We start from the raw sequence: 22,857 nt of genomic DNA, 5'->3' as shown, positions 1-22,857 counted from the left end.
TTGACTCTGCTTGTTGTGTCTTCTTCCATGATATGGCAAATTAAGTGAATTTCATGGTGAACAAAGAAATGTGTTTGTCATTTTTGTGTGAAAATGAAAGGGATTGAGTAATGTAATATAAAACACTCCAGAGCGAAGGCATGCATTCTCACTTAAAATAATCCTCTGGTGATTTGAATAAAGAAAAAGCCAACGGAGGATAAATTAGTCTGCTGCATGGTAAACTGTGCTATGCAGCTATCGGGCCCAACATCACTTCAGCTGAAGGTTTTAGCCCTCCAGGACTTAGTGATGGATGGTAAACAATCGTGAACTGTACTGAGGCTCGTATGAATGAGGTAATAGCAGTGAGACAGGAAAATGGACTGTGGCAGGAAGTCTCAAGTCAGCATTTTTAAACTGTCTATGAGGACGTAAGAGAAAAAAATAAAATAAATGTAGCCGGTCGAATCTATCCCATATCAGTTTATGTGATTGTGTGTGTGAAATGTCCATCAACGCCAGGCAGGACAGGACAGGGTGTGTGCAGGAGTCACCCCCTCCACCCCCTTCACCAGCCCCCCCTCCTCCTCCTCCTCAGCGCTCTCTGCCTGAAGGGCAAGGCGGGTGGGGCTGGCAAAGCTGTGAGGCCCCCCATACCTCATAAGGGCATGACACAAGCACTGACTGCATACATCCGGGGAGTGAAGTCTTTGTCATAACAAAGCTCACCACAAAATAAAATAAACACATGTGAGGGAGAAAGGAGAGGGTTGGGAGAGATAAGGACGGGAGGGAGCAGGTAAGAGGGAAAAAAGTGGAGAGAAAAGTTGTTCGAGACCAATAAAATGGGAATGCTGGAGAAAGGTGGCACATGAAACAAAACGACAAGCCCCCCCAAGTTGATTACTATTGAGTAAGCCCTGAGTCCATTAGCCCAAATAACATCCAGGTGCTGCTGTGGCTATGGTGGCTTTTTTTCACTGGGGTGTAAACGACCTGCTCCTTTTCATGCTCCAACACGGGAGGCCGGGAAACAGGCCAGACAAGCGCCATGTCTCCTTGGGCTATTCCTCTCTCATTCTCTCCTCCATCACCTGAGTCCCATCAGGGGTCCCGCTGCTTCTCCAGCCTGTTTATCTGCTGCCTTTGACATCACCCGAGAAACATTGTAGCTCTCTGATCTGTGTGTGTGTTGAATGTGGGTGTCTTTTCTCCCTGCATGGCGAGACCTCCCTCCATTAACCGTTACAGTTCCCTTCCCACAACTGAGCCGGGGGGCCCCCCGATCTCGCACTGAAACACGCTTTATTTTTCACGACTTTAATGAGCAATAGGAGAATGAGAGGGAGAAAAAAAAGGTGGAGGGATTCAAAACAGCCACAGAGGATTTATTTGACAGAGGGAGAAAGGAGAGAGAGAGAGGGAGAGTCAAGAGGCATTCTGAATGTGGAGACAAATATGTGCACATGGAGCCACATTACACCCATGTTACCTCTCATTACCTCCAGATAAGCAGCACTACACCACAGCTGGCTGCTGTCTCTCAGTAATGACCACTATAGTACAAATTAGTGGCTGTAGCCAAACCCAGGCTCTTTGGCTATTAGGCTGCACTCTGCATCCTCTGGGTCTGTGTTTCACAATTGAGCAACAAGCCTAAGTGTTTGTCATTATATCCCACTTGAGGCTGCTAGTCGCTCAGGTCATAAAGTCCCCTTTGTTCTTATTTTCAAATTGTGAAGTTAACGAAACTGGATTACAGTAATCTGGTTACAAAATAGTAAAATCCATTAGAGGCAGAATCACTTTTATTTGCCAAATACACAATTACAAGCAATGTGACACACACACGCACGCACACACACACACACACACACACACACACACACACACACACACACACACACACACACACACACACACACATAAAATATTAAATAGCAGATTTACATGAGACTGGACAGGGCACCATTAGTTTCAAGAGTGAAGTGCAGTTTATACAGTAATATGTAAAGTATTTTAATTAAAAAATTGTAATGTGTAACCTGTTTGTGAGGAAGCATAAAAAGGTATATTTACACTCTTTCATTTATTAAACATAATAAATGTTGAGGTATTTACAGTTACAGTGTGTTACATACTGAGTGACAGTCAGTTCTCAATTATTTGTATGACAAAATAAAAACATCATAATTCCCCATAACATGTTTGCATTTGAACAGTCTTACAATATACAAATGATTTCTTAGTTCTTAGTCTTTGTAGAAATGTCTGTCGTACCATCTTATGGATCTGATGATTTGTAGTCAAATATTTCTTGTAGGTTGAATATCCTGCACAGTCAACATATCAGAATCAGAATACCTTTATTATACATGCAATGCAATACATATAATAACAATTTATATGATAGGCCATAGATTATCATATCATCATAATAGGTCATGTTTTAAGATGTGACAAGTGTCCTTGTCAAAACTGCTCTTCCAATATGTTCATATGATATTCTTCAGCAGTTGGAGCCACTTAATTGCGATAAAATTGTTTCTTCTGAGCTCTTTAAGGAAAGTTGAGTTCAAAAGGTCATTGTTTTGCCCTTAAAAACAGCAGTTGACAAAACAATCTCACCTCAAGCTCAACATAGTAACTGTTATATAGCTTTGGTTGTCTTTTCATGGTTCATGAACATAGTCAGAAGAAAAACTTAAATCTGATCTCTATTTGCGTGTTCTTGAACTTGTATGTCACCACTAAGTAAAAGGCAGACAAAAGGCAGTAAATAGATGGCTGCTGCGTGCTCTACACTCTTGCGTGTGGACTCAGGTGACTGTATATTGTATGGAGGTGCTCAATCACCCCAGCCTTCCCCATTGCCCTCATGTCTCCAGTATTTTTTCCCGGGTATGTGTTTTACATGTCAAAACAAGAAGTTCAATACTTGCAGGTAATGGTCTTGCAAGCCACCTATCCCTATTACTGAGTATTTGCACTGTGAGTTGCTGCTTTGTGTCCCCTATTTACCCCTGTTCCTCTCAGCAGCGCTTCACCTCCGGGTCACCCTTGGTTGTAAAACAGTTTGGGTTGTGGTGTCATCCTGTGTCAACTCCCTATGAGGATGTCTTTAAAGCATTCACTCAGCGAGGATACAAGCAGTTACAGAAGGCTGCATTGGGGACAAACCAGGCAGAAAATCCACTCACCTCTGGGGTTAGATGTGGTATGTTGACATGATATGGGAATGGGTGGTGCTTGAGGTGAGGAGGCCTTGTCGGAAGACACAGCCCACAGTCCCGAGGATCTCAGCCTTATAACACCATGACAAGGGAACAAAGCCAGAGCTCTGATCCTTAAGCTCCATAATGACTGGCTACATGTCATCCATAGGGACTGATCTCATTCAAGTTTGCAGTGTTTCGGTCTGTGGTCCTCATGCTCTCCACTGCTCTCTATAGTACGGCTGAGTACAATATAAAGCATTGTGGAAGAGTGTCTGGAAACCATCCAGCTTCATTATTGCTACAATACAGATATGTGAAGGAGGGTGTGTCTAGATTTGTGAACACATTGAGTGAAATACGCAAGCACAGTGTTATGTGGAGAGCACACAGGTGAATGGAAAGTTGTGTGTGTAAATAACATATTTGTTTGTTAATAACTGTGTTTGTACACACCACTGCTTCAAAGTTGTGTTTGTTTATGGTATTTATCTTCTACTGGAAGCCACCAGGTTACATCACTGAATAAATGTTATTTATGGTCACTTTGACAGATGCTCATACAAGAACTCTGCACACAGAAGCCAAATTCAAGTACTTGGCATAAACATACCAAGAGGATAAATCCTAGTTCAAAAAGCTGCTTAACAGAGAGGGAATAAGAAACATGGCTTGGACTATTTTAAGGAACACTTAATATTTCGCTTTGTACAGACAGTTTGTGAATGAGCAGTGTGTTTAAAACATGCAGTAATGGGAAAAGCAGTCAGAAAGTTGAAAAATACAGTATGTGCGGTGGCAATCAAACACCCCCGTAATTTTCAGGGTTTCAGTGCCCTGGTTAAATATAATGGCTTGAACATAAATGTTTCCATCATCAGGGCTTGTTCCGCCAACCTGCTGCCAATGATGCATTGATTCAGTGGAAAATCAAGCATGCAGTGACAGGTCAAAAATGATTGCTGATCAACTACTGCCAAAACCAAGAGTCACGACTGGCATGGCAATATCACCCCAGGGATGGGACTGAGTAACAGATGATCATCTTATAGTGTGATTAATTTCCTTTAAAGTCCTTTTGAATATTGAGTCATATTTTCAGTGCTTAACTTGAGACGTCGGCATTTTTCGAGAAGGGCCATTTGCTTTCACAAGACAAGATTTCATCATAGATGCATCTTGGTGGGAATTTGTACATGCTCATGTTTAGGCAAAGTAACACCTACGCAAGTGGATTTTTGCTGTATGAGTTACCAATTAAATATTTTTGACTCTTCTGGCCATTGTATGCCCTGCTCTGATGCACTCTGGTCTACTTCAATGCTCTACTCTTGTATTAACCCATTTTATTATACTGTTTTATGTTTGATTTGTAGAGTAAACCACACAGTTACCATGGTAATGGTGAGGCTGTATAGTTAAAGCCTTATTTGTTTGCTGGATGGTTTCCTCGCCCAAACTGCTTCACTGCGTTGGGTTGGACTTACATGTTTGGTGGTTCACTGTGTTTTGGAAACATTTCATTTCTGACCCAGTACTCTGCTCTAAAGTGTGAGCTAAATTGCCACATTAAAAACAACATACTGTAGCTTGTGTGGCAGTGTCATTAAAGAGGTTTTCGGCGTTCGAGTGGATTCCAATTACTTTCAAAAAGTTCAAAATTGCCTAGCCTTGAGCACATGGCAATAATAGGTACAGTACTGTAATGTACTACATTGATGCATGCTTTTTAGTACCAGGTCACCTATAATTAAATCCATGTGTGCCATCCTACTCTGTGTTTTTTAAAGAAAATGTAAGACAAGGTATCAGATCATGTCACTGAAAGATATGCTGCATTGCATACTCAGCCATTAAGCATTTGAAATCCATGACAGAGCTCACCGATGGATTTACACAGTGAAAGAAAAGGCATTGTCCTGTTTAACTGCTCTGGAAGACTACAACATCATTAGCTTTAGGTTCCCAAACAAACTGCAGGGCATTTTTACAGCGGGACTTTCTGAATAAATCAGCTCTCACGGGGTTCTCAATCTAAGTAGGTTTTACTTGTCCTCTTTGATCTCTGCAGAGCACCTGCATCCGATGTCTCAGGGAAAATCCTTTAAAAGTCAGAGGCATGTTTATGTGGCTGCCACAGAGACCTGCTTTCTCATCACTTTATTATCAAGTCTTTTAACTCTGTAAGAAACCAGACTGTAGCTCCCGAGTGGCACAAAAGCATAAGGAAATACCTAAAGACATAATAATCATTAAATGATTAAAACAGGAAAGCGGGCATTGAGTCATCTCATGTGTATTCAGTGTAAGTGCTGCAACTCTCAGGAGGCACCTGTGTTCCATCAGGATTCCATTAGAGTCTAAAAAGATCACATCCAGGATCCTGCTAACATCCTGTTTCTATTGTGTGTGTGTGTGTGTGTGTGTGTGTGTGTGTGTGTGTGTGTGTGTGTGTGTGTGTGTGTGTGTGTGTGTGTGTGTGTGTGTGTGTGTGGGTGTGTGTCGTAGTCCATGTGTACTGTAAATGTGTGGAAGGGTGGAGAGGGAGGTGAGGGGGGCTACTAGGCTAAGTTGTTTTGTTTTAATCAGTTTCGCCTGTAATCACACTACCCAGAGTTGGCAGGCGATGAGACTGGAGATGGGCCTGATGCGGGTAAAATGACTTCCTGTCTCTCGCTCTGCCTCCCACTCTCTCCCTCTCCGTCCGCTGACTCATAGCTGGGGAGCGGCCGTGCATGTGAGTGTGAAGACGAGGGGAAGTGAGCTCACTCGTGGGCCGACCTGGTCCTCTTGGGGCCAAATCACTGCCCACTAATTAACCGCAGGGCGACCCATCAGGGCCACTGAGCTTTTGGAGTGAGCGGTCACTATATGCAATGTTGCAGTGCTTTCTAACAGGAAGATAGGACTGTGCACGTGTTCATCCTGTCAATCATCTAACTCGTGCAGCAGGCTTCTCTGTTCCACACTTTGAGTGACATCAGTTGTTTTCTTTGAGCTTCGACCTCAATGATCTGGTGGCTTGGACCATGTTGCCCCATGTTGCCATGACAGTGTGTACCTTGTGTTGTGTAATGCATTCCAGATGGATAGGTAAAGCCAAACATACTACATTACACCAGCGTCTGGTAGAATAATCCCCCATCAGCCCCAAAATGCTTTCATTGGATTCAGAAAGGAAGTGATGATCACGATTTACAACAATCTGCTTTGATTTCTGGAAATCTAGTGTTGGCTGGCTGTGACTTATAAACTGGCAGGATCAGCCTCTGGATTGGGGCTAACAGTCTGAAGGAAAGCCAAGCCCACCCACACCTGACAACCCAGTGTAATATCTAATAAAAAGGGAGGCACTGAGTGAACAGGGATTTGCTTTTCTGATTTTTACTCACTCTCGAAAATCAGGATAACCTTTGTACTCACCGCAGAGCAAGAGAGCTATTTTTGCTCTAACAATAGTAAACAATGTATGGCGGTCTGGCACAAAAGGCTGACAGTTTCCAGGACATTCAATCCAACAAGGAGGCAGAGATGATTAATGAGGTCAAGTAAATAGAATAATCTTATTTCAGCATAGTTGTTGAAGAAGACCTTAAATAAACTCTCTTCAAGATTGAATTACAGATGTGTAGTTACTGTACACAAATGGAACTTGAATAGAGGGGTTTTCAGCTTGGTTTTAGGACTAGCGTATCGTTAAATGTAATAATTGCTGTGTCGCCAGGCATGATCTTTTCCTTATTTCAGTTTTATATTTAGTATATTTAGTCATAGACTATTACTCCTAATTCAGTTTGGGATGCAGCAACAGCTTTCTTCCTGTCTGAAATGATGAATGAAAAGTCTGCAGCAAAATAAAAACTCTCTCCAAAGGATCATGGGTGTCTTTTTAGATAAATGTAAAAACATTTTGGGTCTCTCGTTACGTTTCTTTTTCATTTTGGAACACACATGAGGTGAATTGATATATTGACAGTGTCGTAGGAAAATTATTAGTCTGACCTATTCATTTTAAGTCATGCTTTAATAAAGACATATCAAATAGACACGTAATCTATACTAATGTCTCCATAATCCCTTTGGACCTTCCTCTGAGCACTTGAAAATAGACTCATTGTTTAACAATCTGTTACAACACCGCTTGAGAAAAAACACGTATTGAGAGCCGTATGACAACTATTGACGGGAAGTGCATTAAGCCTTTGCATCATGGGATGTGTAATCAGTTGAGCAGTTGGCATGGCACTATGTTGATGTAATATGGCAGTCATTATCTTGCACAGTCCCTGCCAAAGGAGGAATACCCTCTCGAATGTCAAGTCAGATCAGCCCTGTGGAAAGCCGCACTACAAGAGCCAATTTGTCACATTTGCTGCATGTGGCACCCCACCAGCTCCACTAAATACATTATTGCCCCGATTGTCCCTCATTAAGAGAGCAATAAAGTGAACCTACTCCCTAAAATCCCACTAATCATACAGATATTGCATTTTATAATTCAATTGTTGGCCCGGATCATTGATTCCATTTTTGGCCTGCGCCACATTGACTACGACTTTCTGAATAAAGGAGACACTTTAATTGCCAAGAAAAATAAATGTACAGGAATTTGTGTTGGCACTATTAGTGCAGAAGTATGGATAATAAACAAAGTTGAACGGAACATACTGACAGACATACAGTAGAATAAGGACCTCACAGACTGTGTGCAGGGATATGGAAGACATATTGTAGAAACCACACATATAAAACGTTTTTAAAAATAATGCTTTTCAGTTTAAACTGTCTGCACTAGAGTTTGTTTTTAATTTGTATGTTCCTTTGAATAGAGATGGCATGACCTTCTTCCATGTGTGCCGGTTTCAAACCCCTCTGCAATACAAAAAATTGTGTACATTGTTTTCTTTAACATGAAGAAGCTAACCCTTTGCCATATGGATACTTTTTCCATTGTAAACCATACCTCCTCTTATTTCAATTTCTCATCTTTGTGTTCTAAACAACTTCATACTGCAATGTTCTGTTTTGTGTATATGTGTTTTTGTTCTGGCGCGGGGTGCTGGTGATTATGCCGTCCCATGTCGAACAATGCTATTATTGCATTGGCATTTGAGAATATAACTGGTCTTCTATACCCAGAGGGCAGGGATGGAATGACTCCTAAAAGCATCCGGAACATACCTTTCTGTTGTGATTGGGCTGAGATTAAACTACTGAGGCTACAAACTCAAATGTGGACCACATATGAATTAATGCAAACTGCAACCATATGAAGCTGATGGCAGACAAATGAAAGAAAGGGAAAATAGACAATGACTGCAAGGTCTATTGTAATTAGAAGCAGTGGGCTTGCTGGAAATACCCCACTGAAATGATGAGATAGATTTTGTCTCCGTCTGCACACACACATCTATAAGTACGCACTTAGGCATGTACAAACGTACATGCACGTGCTTGTATGTGCATGCAAAGAGCTCCGGAGGATTTACTTTTCCTGGCATGACTAACATACTAATACTTTTATACACTGAAGAGAAAAAAGAGCTTGTAGTCAGGCTTGTTTGCCAATAGCTGTTGCAATACTTTCTCTCATGCAGAGTGAACATTTGGGGTTTGGAATATGAATCCACAGTCTTACATATATACACTAAGTAGGCAAGCCAGAAACTTTTTCTGCAAAACCACCTCTGCATTTCTGGTCCTATTCACTGAACAGCTTTAAGTGCTAATGCATGTTCTGCGGAAAAACAGTTGGAGGTTTTTTTTATAGATATGGCAAAACTACTTGGATTAATTGAAATCAAATTCAGTTTTGTCTCTCCTGTGAATACATCAAAAGCCTGTGCTCTGTTAGACTCAATTTACCATAATTCCTCCCATAACATACATATCTAAATCATCTCAATTGCGGATAATTTTCACTCCTAAGATAAGGAAAGGAAAGAGTATGGGAATGCAGAACTTGGGTTGTAAGGAAAGCATGTTTTTGAGGGAGATCCCAGCCTTGATTTGCCTTCAGAAAATAATAAACCAAGCCATTTTGGTGTTCTTGCTCAGGTTTGTACATACAGCTTAGCTTTCAGTCTGCTTTCAATATTGTTCCTCAGCTGCTGGCAAGCAACAACACACACCTGGGTAAACATACTATGCTGTAGCTCTTGTCCCGTTTGCTCTCTGTGTAACCGATGAAGATCATTGGCCGTTGCTGGGGCCTCGGTTTGTCTTCATGCTGCTCACTGTCAGGCCCGCGGGGCTCGGCTGCGACCGCAGATCAATCTCACCTCGCCAGCGCTGTCCATCCAGATACCAGGGGGACGCCTAGTTGAAAAAAGCCCACCCCAAATCCCCCCAAATCCTCCGGCTGCAGAGCAAGCAGGACTCGCAGCCGTGTGCATTACCTCAGGAGGCTGACATAGCCCAGCCCCTCCGCTCCGGACTGCCGCGCTCGTTTACAACCAGAACTTTGATTCTATCAGCTCTGGTGATGTCAGCCTGCTAACAGCTTTCTGCCAGTCTCTCCAAACTCTCCCTCTCACTCTGTATGTCAGTCCCGCCAGCAGATTAATCCAAGGCTCCCCACCTCACACTCATCACTCTGCCTACAACTGGCACAACCTCATTCTGCCAAGCGCGGGATATAGGCTATTAACGTCACACCTGACTGACATTTACATTGTGCAAGCTGCCCAAACCCACTCCAACATTTCTATCTGGTTCAGCAATTTATTTCACAGTATTGAAAAAGCCTGCTCCTGAGCTGACCTTCCCTCAATTCCAGAATGGGCCTCCAGATGCTGGTGACTTAACCCCTCGCCTGTAAAACAAGGGTAAGAAAAACACCCTGGTTATGATGACTATATTGGTGGCCCTGTTCTCCCAGGGAGCAGAGGCTTGGCTGAGGCTCTGTGTGACTAGAGAGGGCCAGTGGGTATTAGTGGTTACTGTAAAGTTTTTTTGGGAGTAATTTAGTTTGGTATCAGACCAGAACGCCTCTGCTGACCCTTTACTCTGCCGTACCCCTTGCGGTCCCCCCCTCTCAGACTGGGGAACTCCATGTTGGGGGTTTGTAGATCTCACCGTTATTTATTTATGAGTGTTTAAATGCCGCAGCACCCTGGCAAGGACTTTAATGGAGGTGAGACACTCCCATGTCGCACTACTCCCCTCAGTAAAGTTTTACAGCGTCCAACCACACTCTCCAGAGAGGCCAGGGGAAAGTGACGCCATAGCCTAGGAAAATACTCTGTACTCATGCCTGGCCTGACACTCTGGTCCAGTAGAGTCGGGGGCTGTGACGTATACTGAAACTGTGAAAGTGTGGTTTTGGGCTTTTCTTTCAAATTGATCCAGAAGTTACTGTCGTCAAATATCACACTTTAAAAGCAGTAATAAGCCACTAAAGTCCAGTCAAAACAAAGGATTGCGCCACATTGTATAACAATTATCACAACATAATGTCCCTCATGTAGTGTTGCCCTCTCGAATGCTCTAATCAGCCCACAAGCCCGTTGTATCTGTCAGGCTTCAGCACCACTGCGGCTAATGGATCCGTACTTTATCACATTGATTCTCCCTGTAAAGCCAGCCCCTCTGTCAACCCACCCACCTTTCTCCCTTTCCTCATATGGCCTTGATGAGATCCAGACTCTGTGTGGAAGCATATTAAAGTGGCCCAACAGTGTCAGCAGGAGAGCTAAATGGAAGGTAGTGAAATCTTTTGAACCTCTGTTACATTATAACAGTTCTAAACACATCCAGCTGGGTCCAAAGTTCAGGGAAGACATAAAAGCAGCATTGCACGTTACCTTGGAGGATGATAATAGCCAAGCACGACTAAAACTACTGAGACAGTCCACAATCAAAGGGCTCAGAGGAAGGACTCCCCGCACTTCTTACTCGCTGCTAATGGCCTGTGTGTGTCAGAGACAACCTATCTGACAGTCGTTATATCTCCTATAACAAACACTCCATGCGTTTTAAAGACAGGGAACTTTTTTGGTGTTAGTGATTAAACTCCATTAACTTTGGGTTAATTAAAAATACAAAAGACTTAGAATAGCAGTAATTACCCGGTACCAGCCTGGTGGGTCACCCTTTAAGCAAGTTACAGCACACTGATCTTGATGGGAGGCGGCTCATATTGTGATTTCATGGCTGCCAGATTTGTTTTACAGGAGTTGAACTGCTGGCATCGACAATATTGCTGATTCTGTCTATATTGGAGGAGATGAGCTGGACAGACATCGCAGAGCGAGGCCAGACAGCATACAACATGTGTGTATGTTGTGTGTGTGTGTGTGTGTGTGTGTGTGTGTTCCTTGAGCTATGTGTCGGCTGTGGGCTCCTCTGTGGCGTTTCAACCGCACACGATAAATATGAGCTTGTGGCGAGGCCGTGGTGCCCCAGGAATGCTCACATGTGGTGAAGCGGCTCTCACCACCATTGACAAGAGAGTTAGATGGCTTTTGGTCATCAAGATTCCTGGTGTGGGGAAAGCTACATAGGAGGCCATTCGACTTCAAGACATGAGGCCGTGGTTGCAGATGCCAGTTTCCTTTCTGGCTCAAGTCTCTTACTAAAGCGTGTTATTTGTTTACTCCAGACTCTGACGAAGCAACCAATCACACTATTGTTGAAAATGTACTTAATCACTACTTAGCAGCATCTGAAACAAACATGGAAGGGCATGGTCGACGGCAATATTTCCCAGATCAAGTGTAATTCTGTGAAGGTCTTTCTATATTTATTTTAACAACTTAGAAATGCTCCCACAGCCTCCGTGGGGCCAAAGCTAACTTCAGCACTGCTAGTTTGGCCTTGGAATCTTGGAATTGGCCAAAAACTGAACAAGCAAGAGGTTTAGGAATCTGTGCAAGATGCCAAACCAAATATGAGCCACGATAAGATCATTCTTATCTTTAAGGACATTCATCAATAAACGTTTACAAGAACAAGCCATACTAACCACACCCATAGACACATAATGCCCAGCAGCAATATGCGTACACTCCTCAGTACTTGGCTGTCTTGTGGTATTTTGATGTAGCTGCACATGACATGACCTGTCCCTCTCAAGCCATAACAGACTTTAACATGTCCAAACGTATCTAATCCATCAAACTGAGTCAGAAGCAGAGAGCAATACCTATGATTTTTAAATTGATGAACAGCAGAAACTGTTTTATAGCAGCCTCCCTAAAAAAAAGAAAAACATTCATCCTGATTGATGTCGCAGTGATTGGGCTGTTTTTATAATATCAATAGTCTAGAAAGATAGAGCCAAAGTAATTTGTTACCCTAAGCAATATTGCCAAAATATTTCTGTGGATCTATTATTCATACTGTAACATTCTCAAAATGAGGACTGTTCCTAAAATAGCTTTTTCAAACAGAGCTCATTAGACGCAGGCAGAAATTATACCCTACAAGGGATTTGAAAATTGTTTCACGAGCAACAACAAGAAAACAATCCCTAAAGTGATTTAATTTGGGTCAATTATACTGCGGTCAAGCTATTAAATTCATTTCCTACCAAACATCAGTAGAATTAAGTAGAAGTCAGTGTAAATCATGTGACTATGAAATGCTCTCCTTCCACACATCCGTCATCGGAGACCAATCTGTTGTCTCCCATAACTTTATGGCTGACAAGGGTCATTCGCCCTGAGGCCCTGACGGAGACTATATCCTCTCTCTGGACAGATGCAGTGGCATAAGGGGGGCCCGGATGCCCCCCTCTCCTCCTGCTGACCTCTCCCTCTCTTCCAGAGTCTGAGAAAGGGTCTCGAGGTTGAGAAGGTCCTGGGGACTGGACACATTGCGGCATTAATTACACACTCAGTTACCATTGAGCCTAATGTTTGCCCCCCTCCCTCCCTGGGGTTAACTCCTTCCTGACAAGCAGGGAAAGTAATGGGGCCTCTGTGGCTCGTTTGCCAGCAGTCAGCCAAGACAGCTCCTCCATGTCCTCTTCCGCAGCCCTGTTCTCGCTGACTGACAGCAGCTAAATGCTTCAGTCCCACGTCTCTTTGCGCGGGGATCCCATGCAGGGAGGTGGAGAAGGAGATAATGGGAGGTGTGAGGCGGTGGGGGACAGGCGGGACACTTCATCCCATCAAAGGCTTTCTATGCTGATTGTCTTGTGCAAACAAAGAGGCATTTTGGAGCGTCATCTGTCGGAGTCTTCTGCTTTCGACATCCTCAGTGCGTCCGCGACTGCAATTGGCTGAGACGGCACCGAAAGAAGAAAGAGATCCTGCATAGACAGGATATCCCCCCTGGTTAACAGTAAAGTAAACACAGTAGAAAGGGACAGAAGGAAGTATACCTCTCTGTCACACAGACTCGAGGTGAGATGCTTGCCTTGTCCTTGGATGTATTAAAGATTAGTTCCTGATCATTTGCAGGGCTGGCCTTCTCCTCTGAAGCGCTGCTGGCTGTAACTTTAATCACAAGTGTCTCTGCCTATTTCTGAAGTAATCTGAATTCTGTTGACAGGGGCTGTAGTCTGTAATCTGATAGGAAAGTACTTACAATATCAAGGCTTGTGTTTCGTTTGATTAATTCATAGCCTACAGGGTCTGTGAGATAGAAGGAGAGCGCAGCATGAGATCATGACCCTGGAATTCTAAACAATAACCATCTGTGGTGAACCGTGTTGAGCTCAATTCAACTCTTGCTTTTCCTCTCTCACTTCCTTTTTCTTTTCCTCCCTTGCAAGATAACACATTCAAACACACCCACACACGGAACACACACACACTCACACACCTGTAACAACCCTTTTGCATACAACCAACCAACAAAGTACCAGAAATATGTCATGACATGCACACTGTTGAAAATAGCACACTTTAGAGCCTGAGGCACATATCACCATAACACCTGTGCTAAAACAGAGCGCCTGTGAAAACTCACAACTGCGCGCACAACCCTCTGCCTGAGTCATCCTAAAAGAGAGTTGAGGACAAAAATGCTCCTGATTCACATTCCCTTTTAGAGTATCATGTAATTTAACAGTTACTTAAATATAATTAGCTTGGCACAGTTGCTGTACCTTACAAGCTGTAAGTGTTAACAGCAAAGGAAAATAATCCCATGTTCCATGCTGGATTTAATGAATTAGTCCACGGAACTGCGCTGCATAAACAGTGCTATGTTCGACATGCTTCACTTTGACAGTTTAAAAGAGGGATTGTCTGAGTTAAAAGCTTTAAAGAAATGCAGGATATCCCCCCTGAAAAGAAAAAAAGAAAACAACATCCCTGCAAATGTCAGAGCTCTTCCAGCATCTCTTTCATTGTTGAGAAAAAAGTGACGCGGTTTGTTCTCTTTCAGCCGGTTGCCACAGGCCCGAGAAAAGATAGATGAAGTGTTACTTACTAACCCTATTTTTAACTTTTCCAAGCCAATGTTCAGACGTCCCATCTGGACAGGGTCAGGGGCAAGGCAGCGCAAGTTTCTTACCATTAGTTACAGTAACAGACACCGAGAGCTCTCCTCAGCGGTCAGAAAACAACGCGTTACTTGTTTATGTGCTATGGCATGGTGGAGATGATGAGTGCAGCCTGTCTAACAGTCTGCCAGAGGTGATGCGTGACTGTTTATTAAGAACAAGTGTTACATAAAGAGGATGGGTTTCAACAATTCATACAGCCTTTTCTGAACACAAAAATGTACTATAGTTGAGCTATTAGAGAATACATCTAACATGTTTCTCTGTTTAATAGTAACATATTTGAAAGGGAGTCATGGTCTTGTAAATGATACACGGTGTTGGGCTGTAGTGTACTTCAATATGTGTCTTGAGGGCACAGTTGAATACCTGTGCTCTAAGTCAGGTACATTAAAAGGTATATTACTTTGTACAGGATCATGTTAGTCTGTGAGAGGGGGGCAGTTAAGCTGGGTTTGGATTATTTGGAAATGCACGTCTATGTGAAACAGGAAGTCCCTCAAACAATTTCTTAAAGAAAACAAACATACAGTAGAGTTGGATGATGCATATTTTAAATTGTGCCACTGTGTTTGATAATGCCTTTGGAAAATATATTTGGAAAGATTGGCAACGCTTTAGGAACATGTTTTCTTTCTCTTTTTCCCTTGATTAGGTCACATTTTTGTAAAGTTCTTACATATTTTACAAAATCAAGATTTCCGTTCATAGTTGTATAGTGATGTATTTGACTTGTAAAATACCATCTATAGTCATGGGAATCTAAATATGCAACCTAATAATTCAGATTCTTTTTTACAATTCGTTTTTTCTCTCCCAGACAGATTTCTAAAATTACACAACCTGCAATCGGCGTCCTCAGGCTGTGCTTTAACCTTTGACTGAACAGGATGAATGACCTGTGACGGATGGCCTTTCCAGAGAAGGACCTTCTAGCTATCAGCCTGGAATCTCGTAATGTTTATGCTTTGAGAGGTGTGTCAGGATGAGAGTGTTCGGCTGAGATTCTTTGAGAGAAAGGGAGGTACACACTGCTTCACGGCTCGAGTTGAATGTCAAGTGTAGATACGCTGCAGAACAATGCAGCAACAACACCGTGTCAAATGAAAAATGTCCTCCTGTCTACATCTGGAGAACAAGCAGAGCTCTATTACACCATATTTCCACTTTGTTTTTTCCTAAGACTAACCACAAATGGCCCACAAATAACTATACATTGCCCATAATGTATTTTATCAGCAGAGGACTCACTTCATACCCCTATTTTTGACTTTATAGTGAGAAAGGGTGTTCCCTTGATTATGGCTATACAGCGAACAATAACTGGAGTTAAGTTTCCCTCTGTGCCCTGTGAGCCTCAAATAGCGTGTCCACCACAGAGAGGGCCCAAGGTTTTCAATTACACTCTCAAAGTGGTCCCTGATCGCTCCCCCTGTCACAGGTGGTGGGATGTAAGTGGAGGGGCGAAACCTGGTGTTCCATTTAAGAAATATGTGGGAAAAAGTGACTCTGAGCCCTATTTGTTTGGAATGTTTTATGGTTACAGATGTAAACCCTACTACTGCGCCAACGTCCCTCCAAACTAACACTGTCTCTGCTCGGCTTCTAACCACTAATTACAGCAACACAAGAGGGACTAATTAACAGATAGCATAAGCAAAGAATACACTTGGCTGTCATTATATTGCACTTCACACATTCAAATGTAAATATAGAACTGCAAAGACTGATGCTAATTTTCATGATGTTCACACGTTAAAAGTTAATAGTAATCTCACCTAAACTGGATTCTAAACACTTTCCCTGTCAGTTTTCTCCCCCTGAGGTTGGCTTCTGCCCGGGTGGGCCCATATTGCTTTGGGGGGTCTTGAGGTACACAATATAATTAAGTCCCACCCACCTTCACTCATCTGTATTACATGTGTTATTTTCTGGGGGAAGGGCTCAGCCACCAAAGTAGAACACAAACGTTTGTCTCAAGAAGTGTGTTGTGAGAAAAAGAGTAAGAGACAAAGAGAGACAGCATTGTGTCTGAACTCCTAAACCAGAGAACCACGGTGCTTCACCAGAGGAATCTTAAGGGGAAGCCCACACAGTAGGAACAACAGTACAGTACAGCATGATGGGAAAACATCCACAGATTGATTTTCCTCAGATATAACCCAGAGAAAAAATAAGCAAAACAGCTGACGTGCATATCATGCTCCAATCTGGCCGGCTCCCTTTAAGATATGTCATGTGTTTAGCTTTATCCTGTGGTTCTGCCTGGTGGTCAGGCGGAGTGTCTCCCGGGGCCCCAAGTCCCTCACCAGGACTTTGAAGTAAACTGCAAGCTTTACCTTTGGACCAGCAAAGGTCAACGGAAAGAGACGAGATCGTCCATTTGGCTGAAAGATTGTTCCCATACTTCATCTCCAAGCCGTGATACTTTAAACAACATGAGGGGATGCGTGAAGACTTCGATGTGCCGTGTGGGGCCACAAACAGTGACCATCTACTCAATGAACATTCTTATTTGTGGGCAAACCATGCTAGTTGTTTCATCCAGTTTTTAGTCTTTACGCTAAGCTAAGCTAATTTGTCAAAGAGTAAACACGTGATCGAATTAAGCATATTTTCCAAAATGTGGAATATTCCCATTAGGTAAGTAGACAAAGTAGATAAGTTATTGTGGGGTTATAGTCATCATAAAGTGTACCCCGTTTGGAGGTACAAGTGTGATCTTATACATTTGTGTTCAGGGATAACCCTAAAAATCTAAATTCTTTGGCTTTGGTCAGATGAGCGGAGGAGAGCATTAAATCTGAGAAAAATGTCTCTGAAACTGACCTCTTAAAAGGCAGCAGTACCCTTTGACCCCTTCCATCCTTCCTCACAGGAACACACTTCTAGACACATGGAAAAACACACACTTCTTACCCTCACAAGTAGTTAGAATTAATTAGAAATTGGAAATTAAATCAGAGGTTTCAGTTTGTCATCGTTTAGCATTTCCTCCGTCAGAAGGCCAACCACACAGGCAGAGTGGTGTGTAACGCCTTTTAGCAAAAAGCAGTTTGAAATGGAAATACTGTTGTGGCCATCCTCCCCACCCTACTATCATTTGTTTTTACCAAACCCTCCCAGAAATAAAATCACTACATGCAAGGGGATTTTCAACACTTTTTTTCCCCTCCTCGCTCTCTTACACTTCTTTCTTGCAAGTGGAAAAGCAGCACGCCTTGCGGAATTCAGTCGCCCACGCACTCTGTCAGGACACTTGATTCCAATTAGATATTTTTCTTTGCTTTCTTGTTCTAGCCTGTCTGGGCCTCCTGCTTGTATCCCTCCCTCTGCCCTCCCCACTAACTCCCTCACTGTTGAACTCTCCCCTCCTCTCTCTCCGATTTCCTCGCTCGTGTCCTCATTCTCTCAATCTCTATCACAATATGTAGTTTTGTGAACCACAGTGCCCTGCTGGGCTTTCATGTATTCACTCATACACAGATTTCTCACAGTTCGACATCCTGTGACTGATTTTAAACTTTGACACAGTCACATACAACACTTCGGGTCTATAAAACACTGTAGCCGAACTATAACAGCAGACACAACCCAACATATCCATAATGATAAAGCAGGCAGTTAGAGGAAGCCTTAGAGGTTAGCAAACCACTTTTGTTTTCCCTCCTTGGCAGTGAATATTTATTAACCTATGGATACATTTGATTACAGTGTGAGGTCAACTTCATGCTGTGAAGGTCCTCCCACACATTCACTAATGACAGCCTAGCCATACAATACATTTCACCCAGAGCGCAGTAGCCACATGTAATTCCTCATCTAAATTACTGTAATTAAAACATTCCACAACTCTTTATATGTCATTTCTTTCTTCATGTGCTGTTGTTTCTTGTTTCAGCCCTCTTTTAATCCCCAAAAATCAAATACAGGCTATCAATCCCACGGTAGATGAGATTTGCATACTGTGTTGTGAAATCCTTGCGACATTTATAGTTCTGCTGACTCATGCAGACTACACAGAGCCCGGAAAGAAAGATCTCTCTGTGTTATTATTAGCTTAAGAAAGAAAGACGGTAACATATGTGCCAAGAGAAGAGGGTTAGCACACCGAAAGGCCGCCGTTGCTGACGTTGAGTCCATTTTTCTTTTGTTGTGGGCCACAGACAGAAGATAAAGAGTGCACCTCTTCACGTCTAATTGTATCCAAGCAGGGGGTTCCTCTGCAGCGTCCACCCCTTCACCAACGACTGAGGTCTCAAGTTTCTGCTCCATGTTGAAGTTTCCAAGAGTCCATCTATTGTATTTGTCAGACACATTTATCATGTAGTTGTTCAACTCTGGAAAAATCTGTGTTACGGTTTTCATGGCTAACCACAATAAAATAGAGTTATAAGAATATCTAGCAGATTTGATATTTGAGTTGTTTCATTAGAGTGTGGGGATGGAAAGCTTGCAATTGAATTTGTTATTGAGCTGGAAAGGTTGCGTTTCTTTTTATGCAATTGCTTGATGGTGGGCTAAATGAATTTCTATTGGAAAAGCTGAGCTTTAGAGTCACCTCTGGTCGCCCACCTTCAATTAGCTGTAATTCTGGATGGGATTATGTTACTGATGGGCCAGCTGAGGTAGGGAGCTCTAATTAGGCTTCATACTCGGGGGAGAGATTAGTTCTGAGATTGCGTGAGGGGGGAGGTATATGCACGCTTGTTTACCCTTCACCTTCAGTTGAACATACAAACTGCAGAATAGCCTGCGTAGAGCGATAACAGCTACACTTGGCTGCAGGCATCATGCACTGCCTTCAGCAATGAAAAGGAGTTACTGCTCACTTGGGGCCAAACCATTCATCACAGGGAGAAGAGATACGGATGGAAACTTACCCCCTGGTCAAGGAGAGAATATATTCAGTAAGTCAAAAAATCATCAGATTGCCTCCAAACCCCAAACAGATCCACCTCATCCGGAAGATAATATCTAATGTTGTGCACGGGCTGGATGTAGATAGCAGATGGACCTGCAGATGCACCTCTAATATGTACTTTCCAGATGACAAGCTTTACCCACAGATTTGAAAAAAACTTCCAATTACACTTTAAGCAACGTCTGCTCAGCAAAGTTAGTTAGAGAGATGGATAGAGATATCAAACCAATGAATTTCAACCGAAGATAGTACAAAAGAATTCTGTGGACAGATTGATGCATGGCAGAAAATACAGTGGAAATAAAAGACAGTTGTATTATATAAAATATTTAGCAGATTTATCTTTTCTTTCAAATTGCTAATCAAATATGAAATTCATTACCAAATAAAACTAGGTATGGTCAAGTAATAATGTTCACTGTTAAATATAAATGTTGTCCTGCATCCCTTTATGCAAATATCTGAAGCTAGGGAGGAAATAAGAATGTTTCCAAGGCCCTCTGTGAAATCTTTCAGACTTTAGGAAGTGCCAGCAGGTTGGAGTTGAATCACTGAATATCATTTAATCTAAATTCGGAACATGTGCTCTTAGCAAACCACTTACTTACATTTTCTTTAAAAGTCTGCCTTAACAATCCTGTCCCGCTGCATTTCAAGGAACCGGGACAATAAGTTGCACTGACAGACGTGTCATCAGAGAAAGTTTGGACCACACAGAATCTTCCTTCGTGACTCTTCAAGGACGGAGCCATGCAGGCATGAAAGATCTACAACTGGACGAGAAGCCTAGCCTTGCATCCTGCCTTTTAAAAGCACTCGCTCTCCTTGAGTGTCTCCAGAGTGGGACAGATGCAACAAGGCAAGGCGACCTCTTGGAGGGGTCAAGGAAAAAACACAGGGACGCTCGGAGGGGGAGTGTTGACCTTACTGGAGGTATCTATCATTCGCTGAAGATGTTGGCACCTCAGCAGACATATGCACATGCCCGAACATGCACACAGGAATCACCCGTACACACACTTGTCCATCCGCTTTTCATGACAGGAGGTCTCTAATGAATGTGGTACTCAGAAGACCCTTGAGGGGAAGCAAGGCCGCTCTCACTCCTACCTCTGACTCTGCAGGGCACGGAGAGGCCTTGCAAGTCTGCATTTCACAAGATAACCAGATTGAAAAGAGGTCTCCAGACAAGTGTGGTCTGTCAGGGGCTAAAGGGCCATTTTAATGTTTCCATGTTGCTGTCTGACGAAGAGGCAGAAGGTCGGCTCTGAAGGAGTTCACGGCCAGTACAGTCACTGGTACAGTGATGGGGCCTTTCGACTCGACAATGCCCACATTATTCCTCTCTCTCTTCATCTGCCTCTACTAATGTGCGCCAGGCACTCTATCTTGATACCCAACACACCCTGTCAGCGTGTTATGGTCCCACTCAAGTGACTGTATAAATTCAGATTATAGAAGAATTATTCTGGTCTGTCTGGCAATTAAATTCGCTCATGTGTGGCTTGCCAGGGCAGCCGGCCAAGCTCTCATCGGCACCAGTCCCACTCCGATCTAATTCTACCAAGCGCCTCCCTTTGTCTGTGGTAATGCACTTTTATCAGAAGGGAATGTGTCTCATAGGACTGAAATATCTCTTTCCACTCACGCTTCCTGAAACCTTCAGTTCAACAGCAAAGGATTTGAGGATCTCTGGACGTGTGGCTGTGTTGGTAAATTCAAACAAGATGAGTGTGTCACAGTCATCTGAAGTTTGTTTGATATCCAATTCATTTAATTGTTATTTAATACTCACACTGGCTTATTCCCATGAGAGAAAAAACATTCCTCATCTTGAGTCCTCCGTTGCAGAACTGGATAGTGTAATGAGCGGCTGGCGGTGGATAAAAAGCAGTAAAAATCCATTAGACGGCCAAGTGGATATTTTGACATGGTGCAGGTTACCCGTGGTTTCTGGGTGTGTAGGAGATACATGTTTATTTTGGAGTAGAGCGACAGTGAACACTAGTGCGATGGCCCAGACTTCAGGGACAGGAGACATCACGTCAGAGCTCTCTACACAACAGTGGAAGCCACAAACGAAGGCTCGCTCCACACAAAATGCTCGTAACGCACACACACTCATACAACATCACCTTCAGAGGGGACCCACCACCCTGCAGCAGCCTGGCACCTCGCCAACTGAGAGAGGAGAGAAGTTTTTAAATGCAGAGCCGTGGCTTCACCTCATCCAAAACGCAGAGACTACTTAAAACACATTCTTGCCGCTTTTTAACACAGCGACTCAACAAAGCTCAACAGCTGAGGTCTTCAGTTGAACTGGTTGGGTTAGGGGTGCAGAAGGCTGATACAGTATGGGGGTTTGTGGGATTGAATTATTACTTTAACCACAGGAAGTAGATGAAACATAATACCTTCTAACTCCACCAAATCTCTCGTTGAGCTGGGTGTTCCTGAACAGGCCTTAACTTCATGTTCTACCTGACACCATGATTTATCACAGTCACCTCATTACTAAGGCTTGCAAAGAATCATTATATGAGAAAAAATTGGCATGCAAGAATGCGACACAGAGAGCCACTTATAATAAGTAGTAAACTTTGATTACAAAGATAGAAGCGGTCCCTTTTGCACACAATGTCCTGTACCTTAGAATTGAAAAGATAAGCAATCGAAAGGGTAGTTAAAACATTGATGTCCATGACAAGTACAATGTCACAATAGGATCTGTTTGTACTCACCTTGCAGCCATATACATTGACACACCTATAGATAAACATCATGATTCACAAGCTTTAATAGGAGTGCTTTTTTTTTTTTATATATATGATTTATTTTTGCGATTTTCAATACACAAAGACATCAATACAATGCATTACCCCTGCGATTTCTAACAAAACAACCCCAAGACACAATACATCAGTTACAATTAGACAATAATGTAATATTGAAAAAAAATAAAAATAAGAATGTTTTTTCTTTTAAATCCCAAAAGGGAAAAGAAGAAGGAAAAAAATAAAAATAACCTGCGAGACATTTTGTGAGCTGTTGCGGTACAGGGGGGGGCGACTCAGCCAATGGGGACGGACTCCAACTGGAGAGACTTAACATGTTCTAAGAAGGGTAGCCACATTTTTGTGAACTTTAAGTCTGAGCCCCAAATACAGTGTTTAATTTTTTCCAATTTCACAAAGTATAGGGCATCCTTTATCCAATGTGTATGAGAGGGGGGACGAGGACCCTTCCAATGCATCAAAAATAACGCGCCTAGCCAGCAATGT

Source organism: Notothenia coriiceps, unplaced genomic scaffold, assembly GCF_000735185.1.
Source record: "Notothenia coriiceps isolate Sejong01 unplaced genomic scaffold, NC01 NC01_scaffold00000281, whole genome shotgun sequence".
Lineage (NCBI taxonomy): Eukaryota > Metazoa > Chordata > Actinopteri > Perciformes > Nototheniidae > Notothenia > Notothenia coriiceps.
This window is presented reverse-complemented; position numbering follows the sequence as displayed.